Here is a 13812-nt window from a genome sequence, read left to right as displayed (position 1 = left end):
CAGATCACGGGGATCGGGGCCTGTTCCCGAGGAAGCAGTATATCCTTTCCGTCGGGCTCGTCAGTGTCGTGAAAGGATAAAAATAATTCTGCTAGTCCGTGGTGAGTAATCGCAGTCCTGATGTCTAGAAGTTATTTTCAGTCATCAGACGGTAGCAGCAACGTACAAAATAAGTAAACAAATAACGCAAATAAATGAATAAAAAAACAATCAGCAGGGGGCACTGAAAACGTCTGCCTTCTCCGGCGCCATCTTAAAAGACGCAAAAACAAAACTTAAGAATGGGAATCATAGAAATATCGCATATAGAACAGATCTACTACTTCTTAGACTTGCTTTCACTGAGAATGACAGATCTATGTCTCACATTTCTATGTGAATTTGACAATTGGTATTTAGCATTAGTAATATTATTGTTAAGTTAGTTATTAATCTATTTTTACTGTACCTGCTTTCTTGGCCCTTCACAGTATACAGAACTTCTGCATGTTCCCATTGGCCAGAGTAGTCCGGCCAGAGTAGTCCGGGGCCAAGCAGGGACTTACTAGCTCTGTGCTGCTGCCCTCTACTGTTTAAAATAGAACAGAGAACGCACTGAGAATTTGGACCTGACCAACAAACTGTAGCTCATGTTTTGGTACACATGCAGGATATATCTCTATATAGATATATGGAAGCTATGGCTGGAGAAGGCTACATCTTTTTTTAAGAGCTCTTATAAAAAAATAAACAATTAACTAAATGTGGTGTTGCCGTTTGGCCAACAATTTCCAATATAAGTCAAATGCTGTAAGGGGACACAGCATCTGAAATTGCTGTGCTCCAACATAGGTTTTATGGCTATTGGCCATTGGCCAACATGTTGGCACACTAAAAAGCAACCCTATAACCAAAAAAAAGCATTGAGGGAACATTGAGAATAAATAGATTATACAACAAACAAATGTATCAACAAAGAAATCTGATTAAAATTCAAATGTCTAAAATGCAAATCCCCATGGAGAACTGCATCCGGGGCATTCGACTGATGGCAGTTCTTAAAGCCAGGCATCAACTAAATCACAGCAACAGCTGGCATGCAAGGAATTAATCTTGGTCCATGTTATTAAAAGATTAGATAATGGCTTATTTATCGGGACGGGGAGGGTCTTTAAAGGCAACGATGAAAGCAAATTGAAAAACCACATACAAGGCTGTCCCTCGATTCCTCCCAAGACAGCTAGTCTTGCCGGCATCAAGCCTAGACCAAGGTAGCTGTGCAAGACAGAAAGCAGAATCAGTGTGTGACACACATAAGTAAGATTGAGAGAGGTGTGTGTCAGAGTTTGTATAGTCATAGTTTGAACAATGATTGTGCACTGTGCAACATGCAACCAAACTTAGCAGGGTCATACACACTAACCTGAGGACAGAAAGAATACTACAGTTTCTATGCACCTCTCTGAACAACATCACCGAAGGTTGATTTTCAGGAAAACCAAATACTAAACAACATTTCCCACCAAAGCTGTTTTAGCGCATTGCCTTAGTATAAGATATGATTAAGCCAAACATGTAAGAGTGTATTTGACATATACTGCCATTGATGTTTGTTGTGCAGGGCCAGATCCAGTCACACGCTGCTGGCTGCAAAAGTTTCAAATTCAGAGGCTGAGCTAAGACCTTCACAAGTCAATCAGCTATAAAACAGTTTTGCTTTGAGTGTATGCTTTGAATGGGAAGTCATATTTTACAATGGAAGACTCTGCGCAATCTAGTTAGTTCAAAACTAATTTTAGAGGGCAACAGCCAGCAGACGAGGGTTTAAACCAGCAACTCTTGCAGTTATGCAAGCACACCACCTGTGCCTTAAGGTTCAGACCTTTTATCAGAGTCCGCATTACAGGTTACAATAGCACTGCCAATGACAGGCTTTGCATATGGAAATGTTATATAATGCTAGAGGTCAACCGATTATGATTTTTCAACGCCGATACCGATTATTGGAGGGCAAAAAAGCAGATACCGATTAAATCGGCCAATTAAAAAAAAAAATGTATTTGTAATAATGACAATTACAACAATACTGAATGAACACTTATTTTAACACATCAATAAAATCAATTTAGCCTCAAGTAAATAATGAAACATGTTCAATTTGGTTTAAATAATGAAAAAACAAAGTGTTGGAGAAGAAAGTAAAAGTGCAATATGTGCTAAGTAAGAAAGCTAACGTTTGAGTTCCTTGCTCAGAACAGGAGAACATATGAAAGCTGGTGGTTCCTTTTAACATGGGTCTTCAATATTCCCAGGTAAGAAGTTTTAGGTATTATAGGAATTATAGGACTATTTCCCTCTATACCATCTGTATTATGTATCATTAACCTTTGAGTATTGGATGTTCTTATAGGCACTTTAGTATTGCCAGTGTAACAGTATAGCTTCTGTCCCTCTCCTCGCTCCTCCCTGGACTCGAACCAGCAACACAACGACAACAGCCACCATCGAAGCAGCGTTACCCATGCAGAGCAAGGGGAACAACTACTAAAAGGCTCAGAGCGAGTGACGTTTGAAACGCTATTAGCGCACGCTAACCATTTCACTTCGGTTACACCAGCCTCATCTCGGGAGTTGATAGGCTTGAAGTCATAAAACAGCGCAATGCTTGACGCACAACGATGAGCTGCTGGAAAAACACACGACAGTGCTGTTTGAATGAATGTTTACATGCCTGCTTCTGCCTACCACCGCTCAGTCAGATACTTGTATGCTTGTATGCTCAGTCAGATTATATGCAATGCAGGACACGCTAGATAATATCTAGTAATATCATCAACCATGTGTAGTTAACTAGTGATTATGATTGAGTGTTTTTTATAAGATAAGTTTAATGCTAGCTAGCAACTTACCCTGGCTTACTGCATTCGCGTAACAGACAGTCTCCTTGTAGAGTGCAACGAGAGAGAGGCAGGTCGTTATTGCGTTGGACTAGTTAACTGTAAGGTCGCAAGATTGGAGCTGACAAGGTGAAAATCTGTCATTCTGCACCTGAACGAGGCAGTTAACCCACCGTACTTTTTTACAATATATATATATATATATACACACAGTGCCTTGCGAAAGTATTCGGCCCCCTTGAACTTTGCGACCTTTTGCCACATTTCAGGCTTCAAACATAAAGATATAAAACTGTATTTTTTTGTGAAGAATCAACAAGTGGGACACAATCATGAAGTGGAACGACATTTATTGGATATTTCAAACTTTTTTAACAATTCAAAAACTGAAAAATTGGGAGTGCAAAATTATTCAGCCCCTTTACTTTCAGTGCAGCAAACTCTCTCCAGAAGTTCAGTGAGGATCTCTGAATGATACAATGTTGACCTAAATGACTAATGATGATAAATACAATCCACCTGTGTGTAATCAAGTCTCCGTATAAATGCACCTGCACTGTGATAGTCTCAGAGGTCCGAACTCCAAGTCAATCACACTTCTGTGAAATCAAACTGTCCACTTAGGAAGCAACACTGATTGACAAATTTCACATGCTGTTGTGCAAATGGAATAGACAACAGGTGGAAATTATAGGCAATTAGCAAGACACCCCAATAAAGGAGTGTCCACGGACCACTTCTCAGTTCCTATGCTTCCTGGCTGATGTTTTGGTCACTTTTGAATGCTGGCGGTGCTTTTACTCTAGTGGTAGCATGAGACGGAGTCTACATCCCACACAAGTGGCTCAGGTAGTGCAGCTCATCCAGGATGGGACATCAATGCGAGCTGTGGCAAGAAGGTTTGCTGTGTCTGTCAGCGTAGTGTCAAGAGCATGGAGGCGCTACCAGGAGACAGGCCAGTACATCAGGAGACGTGGAGGAGGCCGTAGGAGGGCAACAACCCAGCAGCAGGACCGCTACCTCCGCCTTTGTGCAAGGAGGAGCACTGCCAGAGCCCTGCAAAATTACCTCCAGCAGGCCACAAATGTGCATGTGTCTGCTCAAACGGTCAGAAACAGACTCCATGAGGGTGGTATGAGGGCCCGATATCCACAGGTGGGGGTTGTGCATACAGCCCAACACCGTGCAGGACGTTTGGCATTTGCCAGAGAACACCAAGAGAACACCAAGATTGGCAAATTCGCCACTGGCGCCCTGTGCTCTTCACAGATGAAAGCAGGTTCACACTGAGCACATGTGACAGACGTGACAGAGTCTGGAGACGCCGTGGAGAACATTCTGCCGCCTGCAACATCCAGCATGACCAGTTTGGCGGTGGGTCAGTCATGGTGTGGGGTGCCATTTCTTTGGGGGGCCGCACAGCCCTCCATGTGCTCGCCAACTGAAATTAGGTACCGAGATGAGATCCTCAGACCCCTTGTGAGACCATATGCTGGTGCGGTTGACCCTGGGTTCCTCCAAATGCAAGACCATGTTAGACCTCATGTGGCTGGAGTGTGTCAGCAGTTCCTGCAAGAGGAAGTGTGTATACACTGCTCAAAAAAATTAAGGGAACACTAAAATAACACATCCTAGATCTGAATGAATGAAATATTCTTATTAAATACTTTTTTCTTTACATAGTTGAATGTGCTGACAACAAAATCACACAAAAATTATCAATGGAAATCAAATTTATCAACCCATGGAGGTCTGGATTTGGAGTCACACTCAAAATTAAAGTGGAAAACCACACTACAGGCTGATCCAACTTTGATGTAATGTCCTTAAAACAAGTCAAAATGAGGCTCAGTAGTGTGTGTGTGTGTGTGTGTGGCCTCCATGTGCCTGTATGACCTCCCTACAACACCTGGGCATGCTCCTGATGAGGTGGCGGATGGTCTCTTGAGGGATCTCCTCCCAGATCTGGACTAAAGCATCCGCCAACTCCTGGACAGTCTGTTGGTGGATGGAGCGAGACATGATGTCCCAGATGTGCTCAATTGGATTCAGGTCTGGGGAATGGGCGGGCCAGTCCATAGCATCAATGCCTTCCTCTTGCAGGAACTGCTGACACACTCCAGCCACATAAGGTCTAGCATTGTCTGGGAAGACTGAATCTGCAATAGGTAAGCAGCTTGGTTTGAAGAAATCAACTGTGGGTGCAATTATTAGGAAATGGAAGACATACAAGACCACTGATAATCTCCCTCGATCTGGGGCTCCACACAAGATCTCACCCCGTGGGGTCAAAATAATCACAAGAACGGTGAGCAAAAATCCCGGAACCACACGGGGGGACCTAGTGAATGACCTGCAGAGAGATGGGTCCAAAGTAACAAAGCCTACCATCAGTAACATACTACGCCGCCAGGGACTCAAATCCTGCAGAGCCAGACGTGTCCCCCTGCTTAAGCCAGTACATGTCCGTCTGAAGTTTGCTAGAGAGCATTTGGATGATCCAGAAGATTGGGAGAATGTCATATGGTCAGATGAAACCAAAATATAACTTTTTGGTAAAAACTCAACTCGTCGTGTTTGGAGGACAAAGAATGCTGAGGACGACTGATCCGTGTAAAGGAAAGAATGAATGGGGCCATGTATTGTGAGATTTTGAGTGAAAACCTCCTTCCATCAGCAAAGGCATTGAAGATGAAACGTGGCTGGGTCTTTCAGCATGACAATGATCCCAAACACACCGCCCGGGCAATGAAGAAGTGGCTTCGTAAGAAGCATTTCAAGGTCCTGGAGTGGCCTAGCCAGTCTCCAGATCTCAACCCCATAGAAAATCTTTGGAGGGAGTTGAAAGTCCGTGTTGCCCAGCAACAGCCCCAAAACATCACTGCTCTAGAGGAGATCTGCATGGAGGAATAGGCCAAAATACCAGCAACCGCGTGTGAAAACCTTGTGAAGACTTACAGAAAATGTTTGACCTCTGTCATTGCCATCAAAGGGTATATAGTATTGAGATAAACTTTTGTTATTGACCAAATACTTATTTTCCACCATAATTTGCAAATAAATTAATTTAAAATACTACGTGATTTTCTGGATTTTTTTTCTCATCTTGTCTGTCATAGTTGAAGTGTACCTTTTTGCCCGACTATATCTATCCATCTATCTCATATATATATATATATATATATATATATATATATATATATATATATATATATATATATATATATATATATATATATATACACACACACACACAACAACAAAAAACGTATTATTTTCTTAATCTTTTATTTTAATTGTATTTATTTTTATTATATATTTAAACTTTTTTTTTTAAGCCTGTCACATCTGTGAATGTGGAATGTGTTTTGTTGGTTGATTGAAAAACAAGAAAACTTTAAACTTTAAATTGAAAAAAAAAGACCATCCATATTATGGCAAGAACAGCTCAAATAAGCAAAGAGAAACAACAGTCCATCATGACTTTAAGACATGATGGTCAGTCAACATGGAACATTTCAAGAACTTTTAAAGTTTCAAGTGCAGTCACAAAAACCATCAAGCGCTATGATGAAACTGGCTCTTATGAGGACCGCCACAGGAAAGGAAGAACCAGACTTACCTCTACTGCAGAGGATAAGTTCATTAGAGTCACCAGCCTCAGAAACTGCAGGCCAAATAAATACTTCAGAGTTCAAGTACCAGACACGGTTCAGAGGAGACTGTGTAAATCAGGCCTTTGTGGTCAAATTGCTGCAAAGAAACCACTAATTTAGGCTGTTTTAATAAAGGTTTGAATCTTAAGCAACCTGTCTACACATTGTTTGAAGTACAATAGATCATCATAGCTACTGTAGTAGATCAAAGCTGTCTGCTGGAAAACCTTGGTAGAGCATGGGTGAAGTAGGCATTGTGGTGCTCATGTGAATTTCCTTTATTTTTCAGCTTCAGACCAATGCCTACTTCTCACTTAAAACATTTTTTTTTTTTTAACAGCAATAAGTTCCCCCCCAATTAAATCATGTTAGAGGACAAAATAGACCAGTTTGTTGTGACATGGTAGTGACCAGTTTGCAGTTGGATGCACCACACTGCAGGTTTGACATAAAGACGGAACCCACTGGGCACAGACGTCAATTCAACGTCTATTCCACATTGGTTCAACATAATATCATGACCAGCGTGTACCCAGTGGGAAGAGGGGTTCCCAAAGAGCACAACTATCTGTCTAAACACAGTGCATGGTAGTACCTGTGTGAGTAGAGTGTGTGGGTGCTGTTGAACATCTGAAATGATGTCATGTAATCGATGGGTGAGGCCCGGATGGTCTTCTGGAGAGAAAAAAATGATGCAAAACATAAATGATCATTGTGTGGCTGTATAAATTTGCAAGCAAAACATTATTTCTAGATGTAAACGTCAGAATCAAACATGTTTTCTTATATTAACCTTGGCAATTCCTGGTTGACCAGCTACAGCTTATACAACATATCACACTGTGCTGTTCGACATCAAACCGACAAAAAGGATCTACTCAATAAGGAGAAAAAAACTGCCGCAATCTGCAAACCAATTTCATCCCTAAAGCGTGAATGGCTTGCCGGGAGAGTTTAAACTCTTTGAAAAGCAGTGTAATGACATGGTAAATTGGTCCTCAATCCCTCGTGTACAAGACCTGACCTAGTTAAGGAACAAGAAACCCCCCTCCCCTCCCATACAACCTAATGCCCAACGTTTATTTACCAGCCCTTTAGGATTAGCGGGGCATTTGCAGATTAAGCCCTAAAATGAGAGGCCATCCTGGTAGTTTGTGTTGCTTTAGAGAAGAGATCTGGCTTCATTGTGTATGTGTGTGAAAGAGAGAGAGAGAGACCGACTGTGGGCATGAGCGTCCGCTATCAAACAGAGATGCCTTATTGTACCTAATCCTGAGGGGAGAGGGTGATCTGAGTGGAGCCCCCTCCCAAATCCAGCATCCCCACAGTGGGTGTGTGAGAGCCGTGGAAACCCCCTGCCGAGAGAGCAAGAGAGGGGTTGGGGTGGGGGGGCAGTACCAGTTTGGTCACCAAAGAGGAACTGGGGATGCAGCGCTAGGCTAATCCAATAACAGGTAATCAAAATGTCTTGTCCAGAATATTAATCTATATTGCTGTTGTTCTGTTTATGTACCAGAATTAAGCCTGTTCTGAACATTGAGTTTGGGGCCAGGGCCCCGGAGGGTGAGGGTGGTAGGGTCAGTACAGGATGCCTTTAGTTCAATCTGTCACGCCAAGTAAACACTGACCCCTCAACACACCACACTAAGGCCTGGCACTTTGACTCAGATATTGACCATATTTGGGTAGAGATGGTCACATCCCCAATGGAATTAATTTTCTTTTACATATAGTACTCCTAATCTTGGATCTTAATCTATATCGATCCTTACCAATGCTACATATGCCAGTAGTAACTGACAGTAATCAAAGTTCAAAACTATCTCACCTATGAGGAAGTTGACTGTGATCCAAGCGGAGATCCCTTTGAGGAGAAAAAGAGATGGTGATTTACCTCATCCCCCTTAAATCAATCCTTCATAATACATGTATAACATGTATACATGGTTTGTATTGAAATCATTTAAACACGTATTAAAGTTGATCATGGAAGTGTTTAAGGTTAACTATTTAGGTCAAAAGAGATGACACTGTTTTATCCCATAATATATGTACTCTACCGGTCAAAAGTTTTAGAACACCTACTCATTCAAGGGTTTTTCTTAATTTTTTTTACTATTTTCTACATTGTAGAATAATAGTGAAGACATCAAAACTATGAAATAACACATATGGAATCATGTTGTAACCAAAAAAGTGTTAAACTAATCAAAATATATTTTAGATTTGAGATCCTTCAAATAGCCACCCTTTGCCTTGATGACAGTTTGACACACTTGGCATTCTCTCAACCAGCTTCATGAGGTAGTCACCTGGAATGCATTTCAATTAACAGGTGTGCCTTGTTAAAAGTTCGTGGAATTTCTTTCCTTCTTAATGCATTTGAGCCAATCATTTGTGTTGTGACAAGGTGAGCAGGTATACAGAAGATAGCCCTAATTGGTAAAAGACCAAGTCCATATTATGGCAAGAACAGCTCAAATAAGCAAAGAGAAACAACAGTCCATCATGACTAAGACATGAAGGTCAGTCAACATGGAAAATTAAAAACTTTTTAAAAGTTTCTTCAAGTGCAGTCGCAAAAACCATCAAGCGCTATGATTAAAGTGGCACTCATGAGGACCGCCACAGGAATGGAAGACCCAGAGTTACCTCTGCTGCAGAGCATAAGTTCATTAGAGTTACCAGACTCAGAAACTTCAGCCCAAATAAATGCTTCACATAGTTCAAGTAACAGACACTGTTCAGAGGAGACTGTGTGAATCAGGCCTTTGTGGTCCAATTGCTGCAAAAGCAACCACTACTAAAAGGACACCAATAAGGAGAAGAGACTTGCTTGGTCCAAGAAACACGAGCAATGGACATTTGACCGGTGGAAACTTGCCATTTGGTCTGGAGACCAAATTGGAGATTTTTGGTTCCAACCGCCGTCTTTGTGAGACGCGGTGTGGGTGAACGGATGATCTCCGCATGTGTATTTCCCACCGTAATGCATGGAGGAGGAGGTGTTATGGTGTGGGGGTGCTTTGCTGGTGACACTATGTGATTTATTTAGAATTCAAGGCACACTTAACCAGCATGGATACGACAGCATTCTGCAGCGATACGCCATCCCATCTGGTTTGGGCTTAGTTGTTTTTCAACAGGATAATGACTCAACACACCTCCATGCTGTGCAAGGGCTATTTTACCAAGAAGGAGAGTGATGGAGTGCTGCATCAGATGACCTGGCCTCCTGTTTGCAAAGCACTCCAGGTGAAGCTGGTTGAGAGAATGCCAAGAGCTGAGCTAAGCTGTCATCAAGGCAAAGGGTGGCTATTTTAAAATATATTTTGATTTGTTTAACACTTTTTGTTTACTACATGATTCCATATGTGTTCTAAACCTTTTGACCGGTTGTGTATATTTGAGTATGACTCCATTGTGTGCATCAGTGCATTTAACAACACAAATGACCCTTTCCTAGTTTATGGACTTTTACAGTAGGATGTTAAAAAGCAATTTACATTTACAAACAAACTTCAAAACAGAGTGATGTGCTATAAGTCAAAACCACCATACGTTGTCACTTAGCTACCATGCACTTTGTTCACTTCATCTGTCCTGCATCCCTCAAATTCTACTTAGTCTTTGCATTAACAAGTCTGTTCAAATCAGGGAAGTCTGAGTAATCTCAGTTAGGCTAAGCGTCTGGGGCAAGAGTGGCAAAAATCTAACTGATAAGGCGGCGAAATCCGTTTATGGATCGAGTGGGAGTTTAGCATTTCAGCTCAGCAATGACGCCAGGGGAATGTGTCCATTAGGCACAAAAACATGAACTTCAAAGTTAATTCAGTAATCATAAAATGCATTTTTCCAAGGGTCAGGTCACCTCCACAGTAACAAGCTGATAGACTTGGGGAAAGAAGAAAAAATATTCAGCCTCAGAAATGAATGGCGGATAATCGGTTTGCAGAGATTAAACGGAACATTATCCTACAGTCCCCTAATTGCTTGTATGAACTACTTTAAAAGGATTGGATTAAAATATTTTGTGTATTGCTTGTGCCCATATCAAACATGCCTTTCAACAAAAACACCAAGGTATATATTATTTCTATATAACAACCGTATTAAAGCATCAATGCCCACGATATTGGCAGAGAATTGAAGGGTCAGTGCCGGGGCAAAGGACCAGAACTTAATAGCCACAGTGGCCCTGTCTGCCACCAAACAGCTGGATGTTGATCAAACAAGCCAGTAATGGACCAGAGAGGGCCTGGCTTCTATCATCTGGCCATCCCACTGGACAGATGGGAATAGTGGCTGTGTGGTTCTAAAGGTCAAAGAGGGTCCCAGTCCAGGCCCAACTCCATTAGTTGTGAATGTATTACTGTAGTTCTGCACTCAAGTCAAAGTTTTGCTATATAAGTCATGGAGGTTAAAGCATAGATTGACATGGAGTTAACTTGCTTTTCCATAATTCGCTAAGTCCCTCGGTATGCATTGGTAAAATCAGGGTCAGGTGAAACTGAGTGACTTCTCTAGCTCTCTCAGACCCAATGCAACACTAACCACATTTACATACGAGTAAAGTCATACTGTATAAAAAAAATAAAAAACACAACAGTTGTGATGGAAACAAGAAGTCTTGGTACAATTTAATAAGTGCAGAAAGATAATTTGTTCATTCGACATGGTGGGATCTTTTTGTGTCTGTAAAATAAATTACGTGAGGTGGAGACGCCTTTATGTGCAAATATTGATATCGAAGTAAATTTGGAGTCACATGATGATGGTGTGTGGTCCTCGACTCGGGATACCATGCAGTTTTAGGCGACAGATTAAATAAATTATGAACCTCACAGGGTGGTTAAAGTGCACGATGAACTTAATGCCCCTTTCCAATACATATCGAGGATCTTATTCTTTGACATGATGATCGATGCTTGCAGTTTGACAAAAATATTATCGCTCTTTCCATAATAACATTTTCATATAGACTAGCCTACCCACACTAGTGCTGAGCAACTAACTAAAATCTTTGTCGGTTTTTAAACAACTAATTGACTGAGATCAGTTGACAGGTTGGAACTGTGAGCTCAATGCACACATTGTGCAGTTTCTCTAGAGATAAATCAGATCAAGCCCAAACTGTGCGATGTAGTAAAGAGTTGTAGTTTCAAACAGGCCAAGATTCTACATAGTGTAGCGCAGAATTTAAAAAAATAAACTACAACGACCATAATCCATTGTGCATCTACTTGTCCGGTCTGTGTTTCTTTTAAACCTGCTTCATGAAACAGACAGACAACGCGTGATCGAGAGATAAGACAGCAGTTGCGTCGCAAAGCAGCTCTAACTGAAAATACATCAACTGCGTGATTGATAATTGGTATTCAGCAGTCATAAAACTATGCCTTATTTACTTTGAAGAACTAATAAAATTGTGATTTTATCAGACAGCATAGGCAGCAGCTATATAGAGATGACTTGGAATGAAATAAAGTCATCAAATAAAATAAATGTAGTAAGTTTTTAAAAATGAAAACATAACAAAAAGTAAGTTTGAATGACAATGAGGGGCAGTATTTTTACAGCTACTGCCGGTTTGCCTGAGGCTGATGCCATGTAGGTGTTTGTACACATGCATATACACACTCATTCAAATGCCCACATGTGCACATACACGGACACGGACACACACACGTAAATACTGTAATATATCCACTCAAACATATTTAGTTGGCCTTGCTGTTATGATTTTTGTTGTCCTTGATGTCTTTAGTTTTTTGCATTGTTGTTTTCTGTTTTCCTTTGTCTTTCTTTGAATTTTGTTGGTGCATTGGGGGGTGGGGAATGGAATATTAATTTATTTAAAAATATATAATTCTGTGGGGGGAGAGGGTCTTGGATGCTTGAGGGGCAGCTCTTGGGGAACTGTGGGAGGGGTGTTGGAGGGCTGGTGGCCTGGCAGTTGGGAGCTTGGGCCGGTGACTGATGGATCGCTAGTTCGGGTCCCCGTTTTTGACCTTGTGGGAGATCTGCCGACGTGCCCTTGAGCAGGGCGTTGACCGTGGTTGTTTCTGTGTGTCGCTCTGTATGCGAGTCTGTTAGATGACTAATGTGATGTAGTTGTTGAGCGGCGTCACTGCGAGTATATTTCATGTTTTAAAGAACAAGAAATACACAACTGAAATATTTGATTAAAGAAATGTGAATAAATTATGGTTAATAGTAATAAGAAGTCATGTGCAGTCACTACCATTATGGAACTTTTATGAATTCATTTATTCAGTGTTGTTACATCATTCAACCCACATAATAAGTGCATTTTAATGTAATTATTATTTATTTTTTACAGAAACCAAAATCTGTGATTATTTTATAATTGAACCAGAACTCAAAAAGCACTAACCCTGCACTGTATCTGCATGCTGTTGGCTAGAGAGCACGTGTCAAGACCAGAGTAGGCACATTTGCTATTTAACTCAACAGTTAGTTTTGTTACAAACAGTAGAGTTGAAAATACAATGTTAACACATTGAGATTTTTATTCAGTACACGAAAACACATTGAGTGCACTACGTCACGCACTGATTTTTATTTGCAACAAGTCAGTTTGGTGGGAAAATGGGCATCTTTTCTTTATGCAGATTTTATTATATTTTATTTATTCGCATGAAAATCTGTTGCCACTTGGATGGAAACCAAGTTAGTGGTGCGGAAAAATCCTACTCAAGGATCCAGTCCTATGATAACTGTTCATCAATTTCTGCTCACTTAAAAAGGCTTTATTTTCTTTTGATGCCAATTCATCAGGCAAGAATAAAGAAAAAACTAGAAAGGTTTGTTTCATGTACAGTTACAAGATGATATGGGGTCATAACCTGGATTGTTCTGAACAGAATGAGCCTGTCTATTGTGACAAATTTGCAGTGGAACTTCTTTCTAAGCATACCAAAATGATGATACATCTCTTTGAATTGCCCTGTGAAAGCCTAACACTAAGATCGTATTTTATAACTTAGCTAGTCATGTTCGCAAATGAACAAGCTTTCAAATGTTGCCCACCTGACCCAGATTGTGATTTTTAACAGGATGTTTTTGGATTGTGTAAACAATAAATTGTGTGATGGCGGGGATTCAGGGTTGTGTTCCAAACAAAACTAAAGTGTGCTTGCTTTAGTTCCTCAACAGCAGAGTAAGGAGAGCTAAAAAAATATTTAAAAAAGAAGCACCCTATAGTTGAAGACCCTTCGAGTTAAAAGTGCATTTAAATTACTTAAGAGCTGTGCACA

General features: G+C 40.8%; 1 pseudogene; it reads right to left on the bottom strand.

Moving 5' to 3' along the window:
• Positions 1-13812, bottom strand: part of LOC109888771 (ectonucleoside triphosphate diphosphohydrolase 6-like) — a 31858-nt pseudogene that overhangs the window by 4487 nt on the left and 13559 nt on the right.

Source organism: Oncorhynchus kisutch, linkage group LG4, assembly GCF_002021735.2.
Source record: "Oncorhynchus kisutch isolate 150728-3 linkage group LG4, Okis_V2, whole genome shotgun sequence".
NCBI classification, from domain to species: Eukaryota; Metazoa; Chordata; class Actinopteri; order Salmoniformes; family Salmonidae; genus Oncorhynchus; species Oncorhynchus kisutch.
The sequence above is the reverse complement of the archived record's forward strand: the minus strand, read 5'-3'. Positions and strand labels throughout refer to the sequence as shown.